Source organism: Microtus ochrogaster, chromosome 2 (genome assembly GCF_000317375.1).
Source record: "Microtus ochrogaster isolate Prairie Vole_2 chromosome 2, MicOch1.0, whole genome shotgun sequence".
In the NCBI taxonomy this organism is placed as follows: domain Eukaryota; kingdom Metazoa; phylum Chordata; class Mammalia; order Rodentia; family Cricetidae; genus Microtus; species Microtus ochrogaster.
The window spans coordinates 73,677,224-73,693,582 of NC_022010.1; the positions used below are offsets into that span (position 1 = coordinate 73,677,224).

General features: G+C 37.1%; 2 long non-coding RNA genes across 4 annotated transcripts in view; one reads left to right on the forward strand and one right to left on the reverse strand.

Moving 5' to 3' along the window:
• Nucleotides 1–16,359, reverse strand: part of LOC101999210 — a 278,369-nt gene that overhangs the window by 102,371 nt on the left and 159,639 nt on the right. For 2 of the 3 annotated variants that reach the window (XR_003378249.1, XR_003378250.1), the window contains one exon: nucleotides 469–597. This is a non-coding gene — a long non-coding RNA (uncharacterized LOC101999210). Of the gene's footprint in view, nucleotides 1–468; nucleotides 598–1,421; nucleotides 1,968–16,359 lie in introns of those variants that run through there. The other variant, XR_258189.3, reaches the window with a different exon arrangement.
• LOC113457747 overlaps nucleotides 1,880–16,359 on the forward strand; it is a 26,261-nt gene continuing 11,781 nt past the window's right edge. Inside the window, exons 1-3 of the long non-coding RNA XR_003378251.1 lie at nucleotides 1,880–1,978; nucleotides 2,080–2,168; nucleotides 15,363–15,485. This is a non-coding gene — a long non-coding RNA (uncharacterized LOC113457747). The remainder of the gene's footprint in view (nucleotides 1,979–2,079; nucleotides 2,169–15,362; nucleotides 15,486–16,359) is intronic.

The following is a 16,359-nucleotide window of genomic DNA, read 5'->3' on the forward strand; positions in this document are numbered from 1 at the left end:
TTAACATACTGCTTAAAATCACTAAAAAAATCTAATATTGTTACTAACTAATAACTAGGCTATTTCATCGCAACTTGTGAATGTAACACCAAAAACCCTTATGATATAAATTACATATCAGCTCAGGTGACAGAATTCAGGTGTAGAAAAGTCAAATCTAAAAGGTGCTCAAAAAGTATGTGTGTCTTTGAGCTTCTCACCTTCTTTCATGAAAACTCACCCTTTATCTTACAGGAAAGCAATTAAATGCAATTATTTCATCATTCAGACATGTCTACATTCCAAACATTTCTATGAAAAGGTTTGTTGAAATCATCAAGGTATCACTTAATCTTTTAAAATTGTATAACACATATTAACAACAACAGATCCTAAACACCAAGGCATTTTGACATACACAAAGACCCCACTTAAGTCAATGTTAGGCTTAATCACAGGCACAAAACTTCAAGAAAACTTATTACTTACTGTTAACCGGCTGCTGCTCACAGAGAAGAACAGGTTTATGAATTCATCTGTTATTTGTCCCAGTGGGTTTTGAAGAATCTCTTCATAGTTTATACTGCTCAAGGGGAGGATCACCCCTATGCTGGTGTGCTGAAGGAAAAAAATAAGTCCTTAAATTTCTTATTTCAGATTATTCTTATTCTAGCGTGGTTTAGATGGCAACAGGCAAAGACTCCACAGCGACACTATGAGAAAAAAATTGAAGGCTTATTTCATATTTACTGTATAAAGTCATTTTTGACATGCCTATACAACTGGTTGTGGCAGCTTTCAAACATGATTTCTAATAAAAAAAATCGCTCCAGGTTCTTTGAGAGAAAGCTCGCCGCTGGGAAGTTGATTTTGGCACTTGGCCAAAATCATGTGCAAAGGGACCTCATTAAGGATTCATGGCAGCCTTCAGCACTCTCAAAAATGTGACCCAACAGGCTAAATCAGCGACTAAAATTAAAAAGTAAGAGACAAAGACAACTTATTTAATATTCCTTCCAAAGCAACATTCAACTTTTAATTTCTTTTTTGGATAATCAAACCCATGTTAGTCTAATCCATTGCCCTGTGCTTGTCCTCTCGTGCTCATGCGATTTCTCTTTAAAACTTGTCAACTTCCATCCTAAGAAACCATTTTCTTTCTGTGTCAGTTCGCAAAGATTTCGCTCTGTAATCAAACCATATCTTTTGCGACCGGTTCAACAACAGAAAAGCAAAACGTCAAAAGACGAGCTACAGCATTCTGATTTAAGTTTTAAATCAGTGAACAAAAACAACTAAACAATCTTCCGTACATTTCAACTTCCACAGAAGTGGGCACACACCCTTTAAACTGGCATCCTTTCTTTGTAGGGGAAAATTTCACTGTCAAACTTAGCTCCCCCGCCCCCCACCCCAAAGTATATCTGACCCGGGAACCTTACCTAGAGGTCTTCTGGCTTTTCTGTAGATCAAAAAGTTTCCTGCCTAAGCACACAGATATTCTTTCTCACACCATAGAGGCCCTTTTATGAATCCCGCACTGTAACAGGCTGCTTTCCACATCAGTTGAGAGCCCAGTGCGTCAGCTCTCAAGATAAAAATGCATGGCTAACACACAATTAGTGGGAGAGGTTGTCTCCAGGAGAATTTATCTTAGAACGAAAGAAGCAGAAACAGCTATATTCCCCCCCTCCCTTCTCCTCCTTTTTTTTTTTTCTTTTTCTTTTTTTGAAATAGCAAATAGGGTGCGGTCAGATGTTAGGATTTTGCCTGAGAAAAGGGCCCTGCAGAGCACTAGGACCCACTAAATACTAGCAGAGCAGCCTGGGAAGGGAGCCAACGGAAGGACTTTGTTTGACCCAGCTGCCAATCTCCCCCGAAGCCGTGCGCCAGACTAAACACTCACACTATTTTAACTCAAATCAGGCTACAGCAGCTGTTTGCTTTCCGGCTCTGAGCTCGGCACCCACATGGCCTGTGTAGTTCACCCGCGAGCTTTGTGAGCTGCCTTGCTGAAATCTGTTCCGGGGTGGGATTTATCAGTGGAAAGAAAAATTTAACCCTGCACCTCATGGTTAACATGGATTGTTTGTTCCTCAGCTTTTGATCTGGTCACTGGAAGGTGATTCTATAATCTTTGAAAAGAGGAGGGATAATTTTACATCAAGGGAGAGATTTGGGATTTGAAGGTAAGGACTCTGAATTTTCTTTTAAAGTTTTCTAATGTGTTGAAATTAACAGTAAAATGTGGCAGTTCCAATGCAACTCTCGGAACAAGGGTGGTGTCTACTCATTCCAAGCCAACACCTTTCTCCAAACAAGATGGAGAATTACGCTGATATGAGTAGTACTTAATAACATTGCCTCAGTGGTCCCCTCCACTTCTAGAAAGTTCCCTCACAAGTAGCGATGAAGTGCAGAAGGTTGCTTCTTGACATGCAAAGGTACATGAAACCAAAGGCACAAAGCAATCCAATACCCCTAAATTTCTAAATTTTATTCGCTTATTAATCAAAATGTTGAAATCTCATTAATGATTGTCAGAGATTAAAACGTATCCATTGTCAGCATAGAGTAAAAATTACAGGAGAAAGAAGGCAGAGAAAGTCCAATATTCCAACTATCAAAATTAGGAAGAAGCAATTTAGTCATTAAGATCAATTTTGCAACAAATAGATGCTAAACTCTGGATATGTTGAGAACATTAGTCAATCAACCCTTTGCCATGTGGAGGAAAGAAAGATGTAAGGGGACCACTGCCTACATACAGCTGAGTACTTTACTCCCAACAGTCTGGGAAACCCTGAGGAGGAAAGACAACATCTCTGGAGTTGTCTTACCTTTCATTGTCAAATCGGGAAATAATACTTTAAACACATTAAAATAATGAACTTTAATGTGATCGCAAAGGGCAACCATGAAACAGTTCTGAAACACACTGCAAGTGTTCCCGTGACTTTTTTTTTTTTTTTGAGAAAGTTGATCCTTCAGCTTTTGCAGTTCTGAACATTTATTTCTACCACTGTGCCAACCCAGACATTTTTGGATTTGTTGCATGTGTGTTGTGTATGTACATGTTCGTGTTCATCTGCATCTTCACCTGTTGCATGTGGACATGAAGGCTAGAGGTGGACAACGTTGGGTGTCCTCTTGGTCACCCAACTCCATCCTATTAATTAAGACTAAGTCTCACTTATTGACAAATGTCAGAGATTCTGGTAGAGTAGGTAACTAGTAAACCCCAGATTGTCCTGTCTTCCTTTCCCCAGACCTGGGATTAAACTGTGCCTAGCTTTACACATGAGTGCTGACATCAAAATTATGTCTTCATGCTTTTTCAGGGGGCAAACATTCTACAAACTGAATGATTTATGCAGCACAAAATTATGTGAATTTTATTTTATAAACAATGTTATTTCTTCATACATGATGTGGCAAAGATTCTGATAGTCAGAATACATTTACCACCAATGAACCAGTTACTGAGAGTGTATGTTATTATGATACTGCAAACCAACTGATTCCTAATGCTCAAGTCCATCATTGTACATGCAAAACTATGATTGTTATCATTTGCATTATTTCTTTGTAGATATATTTCCTATTATTTTCAAGATTAGCTGGAACAAAAGGATCAATATTTTTTGAAATGTGAACCTTTTATAGTAAAATTCAGAATAGAACCTTTGTGTATGAATACTCCAGAGTAGAGTACAGTTGCTTTCACTAGGAGGAAGATGATCTAATAATAAGATACTTTGAACACCTGATAAGGGGGAAATTGGGAACACCTGTTCCCCACTGGAAACTATTTCAAGTAAATGGTAAATATACAGTGGATGTATTCATTAAGCAAGCAAATTATTATGTGGTGAGAGAATCTGAGAAAGAAAAGAGAATACTTGTTCTTTCTCATAATCAGAATTTATCTGATAACATACATATATGTAAACAAATATGCATGTGTAAACAGGAAAAAAGGTAGAAAAAAGAAGAAGAAATGTTATGCATTAGGGGAAAAGGAAAGGCTGGTTCCAGGCAAGGGACACAAATTATGTCAGAGGTACAAAGCTAGTTGTTTTAGTTCTAACCTTGTTATAGAGTTTTCAGTTTTAGTAGTGGATAAAGACATAAAAATATATATGATAGTCAAAGTATAAAAGATGAAACTCCATAACTTTGATTTTGAATTGCTACTCCAGCTTATAAAAAATACTTTGATTTGTATAATCTTGAGTGTGTTTAATTTTGTTGTATGATGTGTAACATGAGTAAGGCTGGGCCTGCTTGTTTGTGTTTTTTTGTCCTCCCACCAGGTCCCCCCAGCTGTTTAGCCCCAGAGAAAAATCACACATAGGTCTCTATAAATTATAAGCTGATTGGCCCATTAGCTCTAGCCTCTCACTGGCTAACTCTCATATCTAGATTAACCCATTTTTCTGATCTATGTTAGCCATGTGGCTCAATACCTTTTTTCAGTTGGGTAGATCACATCGTGCTGCTTCGGTGGTCTGGGCAGGAGTGGGAGGAAATCAAATATCTCCTTCCCAGAATTCTCCTGTTCTCATTACATCATTTCTACTTCCTGTCTGGTTTTCCCACCTATATTTTCTGGCTGGCCAATCAGCGTTTATTTATAACATGATTGACAGAATACAGACAATTCTCCTGCACTAATGATGGATTGAAATTTTTAATGCTTTTTATAATAAAGTTTTTATATACTTTATAATTTTTAAGAAATTATTATATGAAATCAATGTGTTAATTATTTTCTAAAAATGATTTACTAATTAAAGCATAATATACAATCTAAAAGAGAAACAGAGCCAAGCCGTTGGGTGGCTCACATCTTTAATCCGAGCACTAGGGAGGTGGAGACTGGAAGTAATATGGCTGGGCAGAGAGAGGAATATTCAGGCGGGAGGAGACAGGAGCTCAGGATTCAGTTTGAGGTTTCCTAGAGACAGCATTAACTCTGAGGACTTGTAGAGAGACAGGATATGCCATTTAGTCTGAGAGTTTTGAAGAGGTAACTAGTGGCTGGCTGCTCTGCTTCTCTGATCTTTCACTTTTCAACCCCTAATATCTGTCTCTGAGTTTTTATTACTAAGATCAGTTAGAAGTGGTTCAACATTTTATACTTTCGAGAGAATTAAAAGCAACTTAATACTGGTATATGTGACAGATAATACCTTCAATCAAGTATCTAGAGTATAGTTGAATTGTTAATATTCTTTAATAAAATCATCATCCATAAGTAAAGGTTTCACAGACAGAAAAATATCATACACATCTTACGTACATCTTTCTGAAGAAAAGCCAAGCAGAGGGAAGTTGATCACTCATTCATTGCAACAAGAAGTACTTCAATGCAAAAACTAAGAAAACTATGGGGGTGAATAAAATTATATCCTAGTGCATTTTAAGAAGATAGAAGAAAAATCTTCAATAAACATTTACAAGTAGAACTCATCAATTTATGACAAAAACATACAGAAGCAACAAGTAGCATTTTCAGTGTAAAAGAAGTGTATTCAGCATTTGAGACTACCACATTGAAAGAAGAAAATCTTACAAATAGCAACTGATCCTGAAGATAAAGCATCTGAAAAACTCATTGCTCAGTCATGAAGAAAACTGAATAAACAAGGAACAGAGGAAGTAAATGCCTGTTTAAATGATGATGAACATCTGTAAAAATCTATAGCTAAAATCACAGCGAGGGAGAAAGCAGATGCTATTCCCACATGAATATAGCTAGTGCAATAAGACAAGAAAAGTGTCTACAACATAAATATTTAAAAGGTACATAAAATCCTACTTATTCATGAATTATTTATTACCTTTATAGAAAATACTAAGAAGAAAGTACAGCATACTTTCTGGATATATGATCGACACACAAAAGCCAGTTGCCTCTCACTTTATTAGTCATGAATTCTCTCAATTTCCAATTCCAAAAAATGTTATTTTCTGTAATAAGAGAGATGAAATATTTGGATTTTAAAAAGAGAAACATACACAGTATATATATATACATACATACATACATACATACATACATACATACATACATACATACTATGACACAATGATATTAATTTTAAGGAAGATCCAAGCAAGTATATGACTTTACTATTCTGGCTTAGTAGGTCTGGAACCAAAGACATCTTGGAAGCAATGAGCATTTCTACATTCAGATTTCAGTTTTTAACATGTCTCTCCTACAAAAGGAGATGGGAATCCTTAGGGAAATGGGAATCATGATTGATTCAAGAAGTTGACAGACAGTAACCTGCAGGATAGGCCTAAAGCATCTTATTGCAGGAAAGAAGAAAGAGCACTACAAATAAAGAACAGCAATGCATCACAGTGAATTTCAAAGGGCTGCAGTCGACGTGTAGGGCATCCAGACGTGAGAGCTGGAACAAGTTGAACACACAGGTAAAATTATAGTGGATTTAAAAAAAAAACTATTCTTCAGTCTATCTTGAGTAAGTAAATGATTAGCCACATGCACAGAGAGGAGGCAAATATCTTAGACAAAGAATTCAAAGCTCCATATGTATGCCTTCTGTTCTGGGGCGTGGAGCATAACTTCCCTCTTTCTCGCCTGGTTTCCTTCCAAAGACTAATGAATGTAGGAGAAAGAAACTCAGTACTTTTAGAGAAGTGTTTCTTGCCCAGTGCAAAACTCCAATCTAGACACGTGAAACATGTCAGGAAAATTCGAATCAGGGCTTATTTACTGAGAAATTTATCAGTAAGCCACAGATAGATCAAGGTTCTCAGACATAAACAAAATCTGAGAAACTTTTAGTACCAAGTATAGCTTAGAGACACAACTACTGATTGAAATGCAGTACCATAAATGACATCTCAGAACAAGATCATCAATAAAAAGAGGTTGAGGGGGTTATAAAGCAGAGAGTATAATAGTCATGTTTCGTTAATTGTGGTCAATATATCATGTTCATATCATAGGAATGCTTCGTCTTGAAACCACTGTAGGAAAACACATCCAATCAAAATACATAGATGTGGAGACCAGTACCAATGAACACATGCGTAAAACACTCCCTCATTCAAAGCTCAGAGGGGCAGCAAAATAGGCAGAAAGGTTGTAAGAGCCATAGGATCAGCATTCTCTGGGAGATTGTGTTTCCTAGCAACATTAGAAGCCATACCTGTAAAATATCACCAACATGACCACTAAAATGTGAGGTGAACCAGGAGGACACCAATGGACATGCCATTACTGAATGGAGGAAATTCCGCCAGACCTCAACCCTACACAGGGAACCAAAGGCTATGAGAAAAGCTGGGAGTAAGAGAGGTGGTCTTCCCCAGGGAAGAGAACAGTAGTTAGCTGTCCAGTGTCAAATGATCAGCCATGAAAATATACACACAAGTAACATTATAAGGACTCAATATGGGAATATGTATGTGTCTATATACACATATCCTCATGTAGCAACAATTAATGGAAAAAGCGGCCGTGGATTTGAAGGAGAGCAGTGAAGGGTATATGGGAGGACTTGGAAGGTGCAAAGGAAAGGAAAAAAATCTTGTTATTAAATTATAATATCAAAAAAGAAAATACGAAAAAAATGAAAAATAAGATCTAAGAAAATAACTCCAGAACCTGGAAACAACCTGGAAACTGTCCCTCAATCAAAGAATGAATAAAGAAAATGTGATACATTTATACAATGAAGTACTATTTGGCAGTAAAAACCAATGACATCTTGAAAGTTGCAGACAAATGGATGGAATTAGGAAAAACATCCTGAGAGAGGTTACCCAGACCCAGAAAGACAAATACAGTATGTACTCACTTTTAAATGGATAGCAGACATAAAGCAGAGGATAGCCAGCCTATAGTCCACAACCCCAGAGAAGCTAGAACCCTCTTCCAGAACCAGAGGGAAGCAGATGCAAAGATGCATAACTAACCACTGGGCAGAGCTCTGGACAAAGAGAGGAAAGAACAATAATATGAACAAAGGGGTCAAGACCATGATGAGGAAACTCACAGAATCAGACAACTAGAACTAGAGGAAGATCACTGACTCTGGACTGACAAATGGGGAACCTGCAAAGGACTGAACTAGGTCCCCTGAATACAGTGACAATGGTGTAGCTTGGGGAGTATGTGGGGCCACTGGCAGTGGGACCAAGATCTAACTCTAATGCATGAACTGACTTTGTGGAGTCCATTTTCTATGGAAACAGACTTTGCCGAGGTCCCGGGGTGGGGTGGAGAGTTGGTCCTGTCTCAATGAGGTGATGGGACAAACTTAGTTTACTTCCAGGGGAATCCTTAACCTCTCTGAGGAACAAACGGGGTAGGGTGAGGGGAAGGGGGAGAAGCAGAAAGAGAGGAGAGAGGGGGAACTGGGATTGGTATTTAATAAACAAACAAACAAACAAGTAAATAAAAATTTAAAAATAACTCCATCTTATACAAACTTTCTAATACTTCTAAAAGTACTAAACTTGAAAGTTTATTAACATGCTATAAAATGTTTCAGATAAAAAAAATGACAATTCTAATCTTTCTTTATATTTAAACAAATATTTTCTGAGCTATGAAATTAAGATCAAGAAAGTAATTTCTGAGAAATCTGAACCAAAGTCATACAACTAATTTTTTTTTTTTGCCTTCCATGGTATCTATTAGTTTTTCCTCTTAAATATTTTAGTTTTTCAATTGTTTTAAATTTATATGTTGTTTCAGATTTTTCTTTGGCTTCATTTTCTATTTTGACTGTGTGTCTTTTGCACCACCTCTGGATCCTTAGTGCAGGCTCCTACTGTACAATACTCCAGACCCCCGTTTTCCAAATGTCCACAGGGCTATCCTCTTCATTAAGGAAGACAAACTCATATCTTCCATCTAATGAGACTTTCCATGTGGTGAGCCAGCCATTCTCTCAACTAACTGAAGGAGACCTCAAGATGTAACAATGCTTTTCAAGGAGACTCCTGGGACAAGAAAATCTCAAGTTCAAAAATACACTGGAAAAAAGTTCTCTACGAGAAAGTTAGCAAACAAAGATATTTTGTTTTCTGGGAAATTCATTTGATAGAAACACGTAGCCTCTTTTTTTAAAAAAAAAAATCTGGTCAGACCTCACACCATAGCATTTTTTTATCTCTTAATACAATCCTATGAAATTTCATATTTGCAACCTGTGGGAAAAAAAAGAACCGTTCCAGTTCTGATGGGTCTACTCTAGAATATACAAAGCCTGTGTTAAGCACAAAGTTTGATAGACCAACAGGATTTTAAGTTTAAAAAATATTAAATTTGCTTGAAATTTTCTATTTGCATTAGCCCTTGGACCAATAGTCTAAAATATAATGAAGTTTTGCTTACAAGGTAAACTAGAATAAGAGAGAGCTGAACAGCAACACAAGGAGAAAGAGGTAACCTTTAATTGTCCTCCTGGAGAATGTGTGGCATGTCCAGAGTCACAAATACCACAGTGATTCAATAGCAGAAATATGCACTGCTGTCAGGGACCACAGAGAAGGTGCAAAATGTGTTGTGTCTTGGAAAATAATCTCTCAGAGGAACTCTTTCAATCTTCGCCAGGACTCCTGTACTCTCTCGCTTTCCCCCTTGGGTTCTTCCAACCCATCAAAACACCGCATTTCCCACTCATCTAGAAATATCTCTAAGTTTCTATATGAAACATCCTGAGGCTTGTGGGTTTCAGTCAAAATTAAACTATCCTCAGGGTAACTGATTTTGGCAGGTCTTAAGCAGAAATTGGTCTGATAATCTGATTAAATTCATTCAAAGTAAATTGTAAAAGATACAGAAGCTAAATTTTCAAGAGCATTTGAGTGTAGATTAATCTAATTTCTAGATGATTCTAGATGATAAAGAGGATATGTATTAAAATGGAAATGTGGATGTCCTTTATTTACAATCAAATATATGTCTCTCCCCTTCTCCTCGCCACAAGCCCTTCCTCTCTTTTCTCTCTCTGTCTTCCTCCTTCCTCATTCTCTTTTCTTTCCTTCCCTCTCTTCATTTCTCTCTTTCTCATAATTTGGTGTGTGATATTTCCTTACTCTGCATTTTTATGGACATGGGCACTTCATCTTCAAATTGGTTGCCAGGCAGGAATTTATGTAAAGCAATCATTTCTCAAGACAAATGCAACTTCCACATCATACTATTTAAAGTATTAGTACTGAACATTCTCTTTTGATGATTGCTAAAATCCACAATAAGGAAAAGGGGTCCAAGGGAAAATCAATGTCACTTTTTGGGGTGTTTCCTTTTGCTTAATAAATTTAAACTTCGTAATAAAATATTCTATAAAACAGTGTTTCATATTATCATCTTTTCAACAGAAAAAGAGCAAGGTCCTGTTTTTTTTTTCATTTCTGTTAATAACCTGTCTTGATTGAAAATAGGAACAACGATTTGAATTTATTACACTTATCAGTTGCTTTATTTAAACACTTAACCCAGTGCAAACAGTGACTAAAATATCTTCCCAGACACAGCCATCTTTCACAGGTTTCTGCTGATGCCGTGAATCAGTGTTCAATGCAATGTATCAATACATATCAAATTCTTATGACTCATTATATATTTTTAGATTTCATTAACAATGAAGAATGATACAACTCAGCTTTTACATAAAATCAAAATAATTTATAATTATATTGTGTTTCTCTATGCCAAGTTTGATTCTAAGTACATTGCATTACAATAATCCATTTCATCTTCAAAAGAAAATCACGAGCTGAGTATCTTCATAAGCTTCATTTGATGAAGTTGACTGTCTGTATCCCTCAGTTTTACACCCATGGGTCTCAACGATTATGGACTGAAAGGTTAATCCTCAGTAGAAGGGATGAGGCCCCGTCCCCCCCAAACACATGAGAGTTTGATGGATGCTGAAAGATGGTCCTTTGTGGGAGACATTCTGAGGCGATTTTGATGAGGAGGGAAGGCTGCTAATGAACAGACTGCTATAGAGTGCCGGGAGGAACAACTAAAATAGAGCTGCTTCCAGACACCGCCCTCTGAGAGGTAGCGCAGAGTAGACATTACAAATCAAATCCGGCCAGACTTGAGGACAGCGCCCCTAGTGGCACACATCTGAACCAAGGAGATAGGTGTGAAATCCTTGCCAGGAAAGCAAGGGAAAGAGAAAGCAAGTCACTCCATACTCTGCAAACAGGAAGATAAAAACGCAGCGTGAATTCTTATTTGATTAGAGCTGTATGCAATTTAAGATTGTTGTTCCAACACAAGAGAGTTTCATTTTTACTACTGAATAGATTATTTATGACTTTCCAATACACATCACTCAGCCGAATGCAACTAATTTTAGCATATGTTTCAGGAAAACTTTTGATTATTAAATGGTTATAATATTTAAATGGTTAAATGGCTATAAAACCAGGCAGTTCTGGAAAGCAAAACCTTCATAAATTTAAATCTCTTTTTTTATTGTTATTATATGTAAAATGAATATATAGTATTCTATTCCTTCAGTATGGCACTAGTCTGGGAGTGTTTTCAAGAAAATTGAACTGTGTGAACAAATATATGTTCAATATTTTCACAAAACAAATACACTGAAGCTATAGCCACAAGACTTAATTTGACTTAGTGCTGCCTCTCAGACAAAGGTTCTCAAAGTATACTGTAATTGGTTTATGTTTTTCCCCAAATGTATACCATGGGAAATATTCTAGTCAGCACAGACAGTCCTCACACAAGTTCTTGGAACAATTACCTAATACTCTATGTTATGCTGTCCCTTGGGTCACTTAACTATTCTTTAATGTCTTACCTTCGTCTCTAATTCAGTTTCTACATATTTGCATCTCACATCATATAGAATTAGTACTACACTCTTAACAGTGCTACTGTTTAAAGTTTCTGGAAATGCAATGTATGTCTAGTACGTCTCATCGTATGGACACTGTGTAACATTCTCTATTGTCCAGAAGAAATCTGAGATAGGGTTTGGAAAGTTTATCTTACATAATTAGCTTCCACCTACTTCATACTATATACTTTGGGGGCATAAGAAAGTAAACCTGAAGTCCAACTGTTCAGTTTAAAGTACCCTGAGGGCCATAGTTAAGAATGTAAATGTTTAATAAACTTAAATTTACAGCTATTTCAGCCAAAAGTTTATGTTTAAGAAATATTAGCTGACATTCTCAAAAGCAAATTCTAGGCATTGGGGTGGCTGGTCAAGCAAAGGAAACCTCTGAGGGTTCTAAGGAAAAATAAAACCAACTGTGACGGGGAATGGGTTGTCTACACAGGGCAATTCTTATTTCCATCATCCTCTGCCTTCCCTGTCAACAAAGACGATACTCGTGCCTTGGGAGAAATACTGCAGTCTGGAAGACATGAGCCTTTGACTGAGAAAAAACACCACCGCTTAGGTCACTTTGTGGCATTCTGCACTGATCTTATTGGATTTCAACTGTTTCTTCTGGAAAAGTGATTCATTGGAGAAGAAAAACTCATTATCCAAAGTATTTCAAAGTGCCTGAGGAAGGCTACCTGACTTGTTTGCCTTCCATGTGGACACATTCACTGTCATTATGGGTCATATTCACTGTCACTATGATGATTCTGCATGTTTATCAGAGACTAATTATATATCTCCTACCCAGAAAATCTCAAATGCCTGGTCTATTTATTTAAAGCTGACATATTTAATTTAATGAAAAACACAAGCTAGATATTAGTTGCTATAGATAACACCGAAGACTGATTTAACAGAATTCAGAGAAAATAAAATATGATGTTGAAGTAGAAAAGCACTAAATCTTTTCCTCAGTGCCCATGGAGATGAGGTGTGGTGTCATACCCTGCAGACAAACACACATACACAAAAAATAAATAAATAAGCCCATGGAGATGAGGTGTGGTGTCATACCCCTGCAGACAAACACACATACACACAAAAAAATAAGCCCTTAAAGAAACAAAATTTTTTTAAAAAAATCAAATATTGTAAACAGCAGAAATTAACATTTATATAGCAAGCATTAAAAGCAGCAGAACAGTTTAAAATAACAGGTGTCCCATAAGATATACACTTAGTAATAAATCAGCAGTCTGTGCTTTAATGGAGTTTTAATATCTTTTTTTGCAAAAATGACTAATATATTTCACATTTTAGAGAGTAAAGGAAATAGAATAAAAAATAGATTTTCAATGCTATTATTCTTCTGAATAATGTTTCTAATTTCAAAGGAATCACAAGGTAGGAATTTTATGGCTAATACCACCTGGAATATTAATGAAAATAAATTCACTAAAATTCTGTAATTCTGTGGGGCAGTGGCAGTGCATGCCTTTAATCCCAGTGCTCAGGAGACAAAGGCAGACAGATCTCTGTGAGTTCAAGGCCAGCCTGATCTACAAGAGCTAGTTCCAGAATAGGCTCCAAAGCTACAGAGAAATCCAGTCTCAAAAAAAAACAAAACAAAACAAAAACAAAACAAAAAAATAAACAAAAAAATAAAATTTTAAAAGTGTAATTCTTTCAGAATGTTTGCTTTAATCGCATTCATAATGAACTTGCAAAGCCATGCTAAGTAAATAACATTTTTGTGTCATCAGTGTCCTTAACAAAACTGCTTCTCCTACTCCAGTGTTCCCAGAAGAAAAGTAATACACATAGGGCATGTGTAGTATATGCCATGGCTAGTGATAACTAGTAACTTCCTGGGCACTAGAATCAACTGTGAGATGGTGCCTTGGACTCGTTAGTGTGGGTGGGGTTATCTTGATCAGCTTAGCTGATGTGAGAAGAGTCATAGTAACTGTGGGTGACTTCCTTATCTGGGTATCCTGGACTGCATGAAATGAAGAAAACGAGCATCCACCAAGCTTGGTTCCCGACTGTGATGTAATGTGAGCGACCACCTTCACAAGTTCCTGCTGCTTTTATTCCTCCACCAGAATGGGCAATGGCCTTGAAATGCAACCCCAAATAAACCCTTCCTCCCTGAAGTTCCTTTTTTTTCCCCAGGGAATTTTACTACAGAAACAGGAAAAGAAGCCAAGACAAGCCACATCCCAAGCAGATTTTGTTCATAGGAAATAAGCTTGCTCTTTGATCCAAACTTATAAACATCAAGTCTAGAATAAAGATTCTACGTGAATCAAATGAAATAAAGGTTTCTGAAATTTGACCAGTGGAGGGAAAATGGAGTTTGTGGCACCACGACACTGCAACAGAAACATATTCTTGGGCACTTGGCGAGGTGACATGATAGCGGGGATTATCAAATGATAGGGTTTCTTTAGTCTTTTCCCGGAAATTGCTTTTTAGCTCTCTTCATTTTTCCTTTGTTATCCCTGACCACTACCACACTCCTAGGATGTCCTAGAGAGAGACTTCTGAGTAGGATGGGGAGTAAAAAGAAGGCTAGAACTGACATTAATTGTAAAAGGATCAAGAAGTGGAAACTCCGAGCCACTAGATGCACATGAGTTATGTGAGCTTAAGTTTGCAAATCGCTGAAACGTCCCTTAGGCATCAAGATCTTTTAGTCATCTGCTGCATACACATGTTGAAGACTCTGATAACTTTAACTACTAACCATGTCTTAAGAGACTAAAAATAATTGCTTACTATGAGAGCTACAGATGGATCAGTGGTTAAGGGCACTTGTTGCTCTTTCTACAGACCGGGATTCATTTCCCAGCACCCGCATGGCAGCTGACAACCATCTGTAACTAACTCTACTACCCTTCAATCTGACCTCTACTTCTGGCCTATGCAGGCACTGCACATACGTGCTGCTCAGGCATACATGCTCCATGTTGGAACATGGTCAGAAGAAAGATGCATGGTGAACAGTGCCCGGGGAACTGCGAGAAAGGCTCCAGGAAATGAAAAGTAGAGGGATTTTTACCTCAGGTGCATTTATTCCCTGGATTGTTCCTGGATGTGATTCCATGCCTCCAGTCACAAACATTTACATCTAATTCATAAGATATGTTTATCCTTATTGAATGTCAGAACGCAGTTACAGAACCCAATCTCATTAGTGTGCCTTGAATCTGGATATGGCCTTCTGCCTTGTTTTCAGGTTTTCTCATATATAATCTACAGTATGGGCCAAGAAATTGTGGTTAAATTGGTCAGTCCTGAGAAAGTTCTGGGAAAGCATGTAGTGTTTGCTTAGTGGCATTTATTTACATTTATTTACAAGTTTTTCTGATCTTATTTTCCTGGTCATATGTTTTCTGAACTCTAACAACCTTCCTCGGGTCACTGCTTTATTTGTTTCATTCATGTCTAAATGCAAACTGGAACTGAAGGAAGGTTGTCTACAGCATTAAACTGTAGTCCACCCTATTCTTACAGATCCTCAGATCCCAGGTCCCAACCAGATAAGATCTCCACAGGTGAGTTGAAAGTCAATAAGTGGTGCCAGAATCAGGGACCTGAATGAAAAACTACAAGAAGTGGGGACCCCTGCAGTGAAAGGTAAGCAGGGATTAAAATGGAGCCCAAAGCAGGAAAAAAACAGCACCATATATTGAGTTGATACATTTAAAAATAAATTGTTGAAAGAAACGGCTGACTCTGAAGGTCAGTGGGTACTCATGAATTTCATCATCCATGCTTTCACTAGTACAAATACTCCTGTCTTCATCATACAATTTAAGACTATCCCTCATAAACACCAGAAGAAAAACATATCTGAGATGGTTGATAGCCTAGGGTTAAGCCAAGCTGGTGGAAGTAGAAAGATTTGGACTCCACTCTGTTCTTGTTTCCTAGTGGTGTACAGGACTGACTCCTTTAAATCAATTTTATTCACAAACCATAGCTACACAGTGGGGCACTAGAAATGTACTTACACTTTGCTCCTCACTTAATATAGTTTGTTTTTCTTTATTTTTTTGTTAAAACCTCAAATTGCGAATCTTTTTTATCTCAGCAGTTCTTGAAGAGGATTTTTAGATTGTGAAGGTGTGTACTTACATATTTACAAGTGAATATTTATCTCAAGTGCACATCAATGTTTATAAGCCAAATCCAAACTTTATTAAAGGATTCATGCACAGAACCATGAACAAACTTTAGATTAATACTACACTTAATATTTATTGAATGCTCTCCAGAAAATAAAAATACACATATTCTCCTTTGAAAGTGTTGAATTTATTTGTTCCTTTTTCCCTGGACTAACATCTGGGTATTGTTGTTTTTATAAATGATGCTATTTTGTAAGCACCTACTTGAGGTGCTAAGAGGTCCTAATTAGATTAATGAAAAGCACAGAATTAGTTTCCCAACTGAAGTGTTAGATCAAGTACCTGTTTCATTTAGTGATCACTAATGGGAGAAACACAGA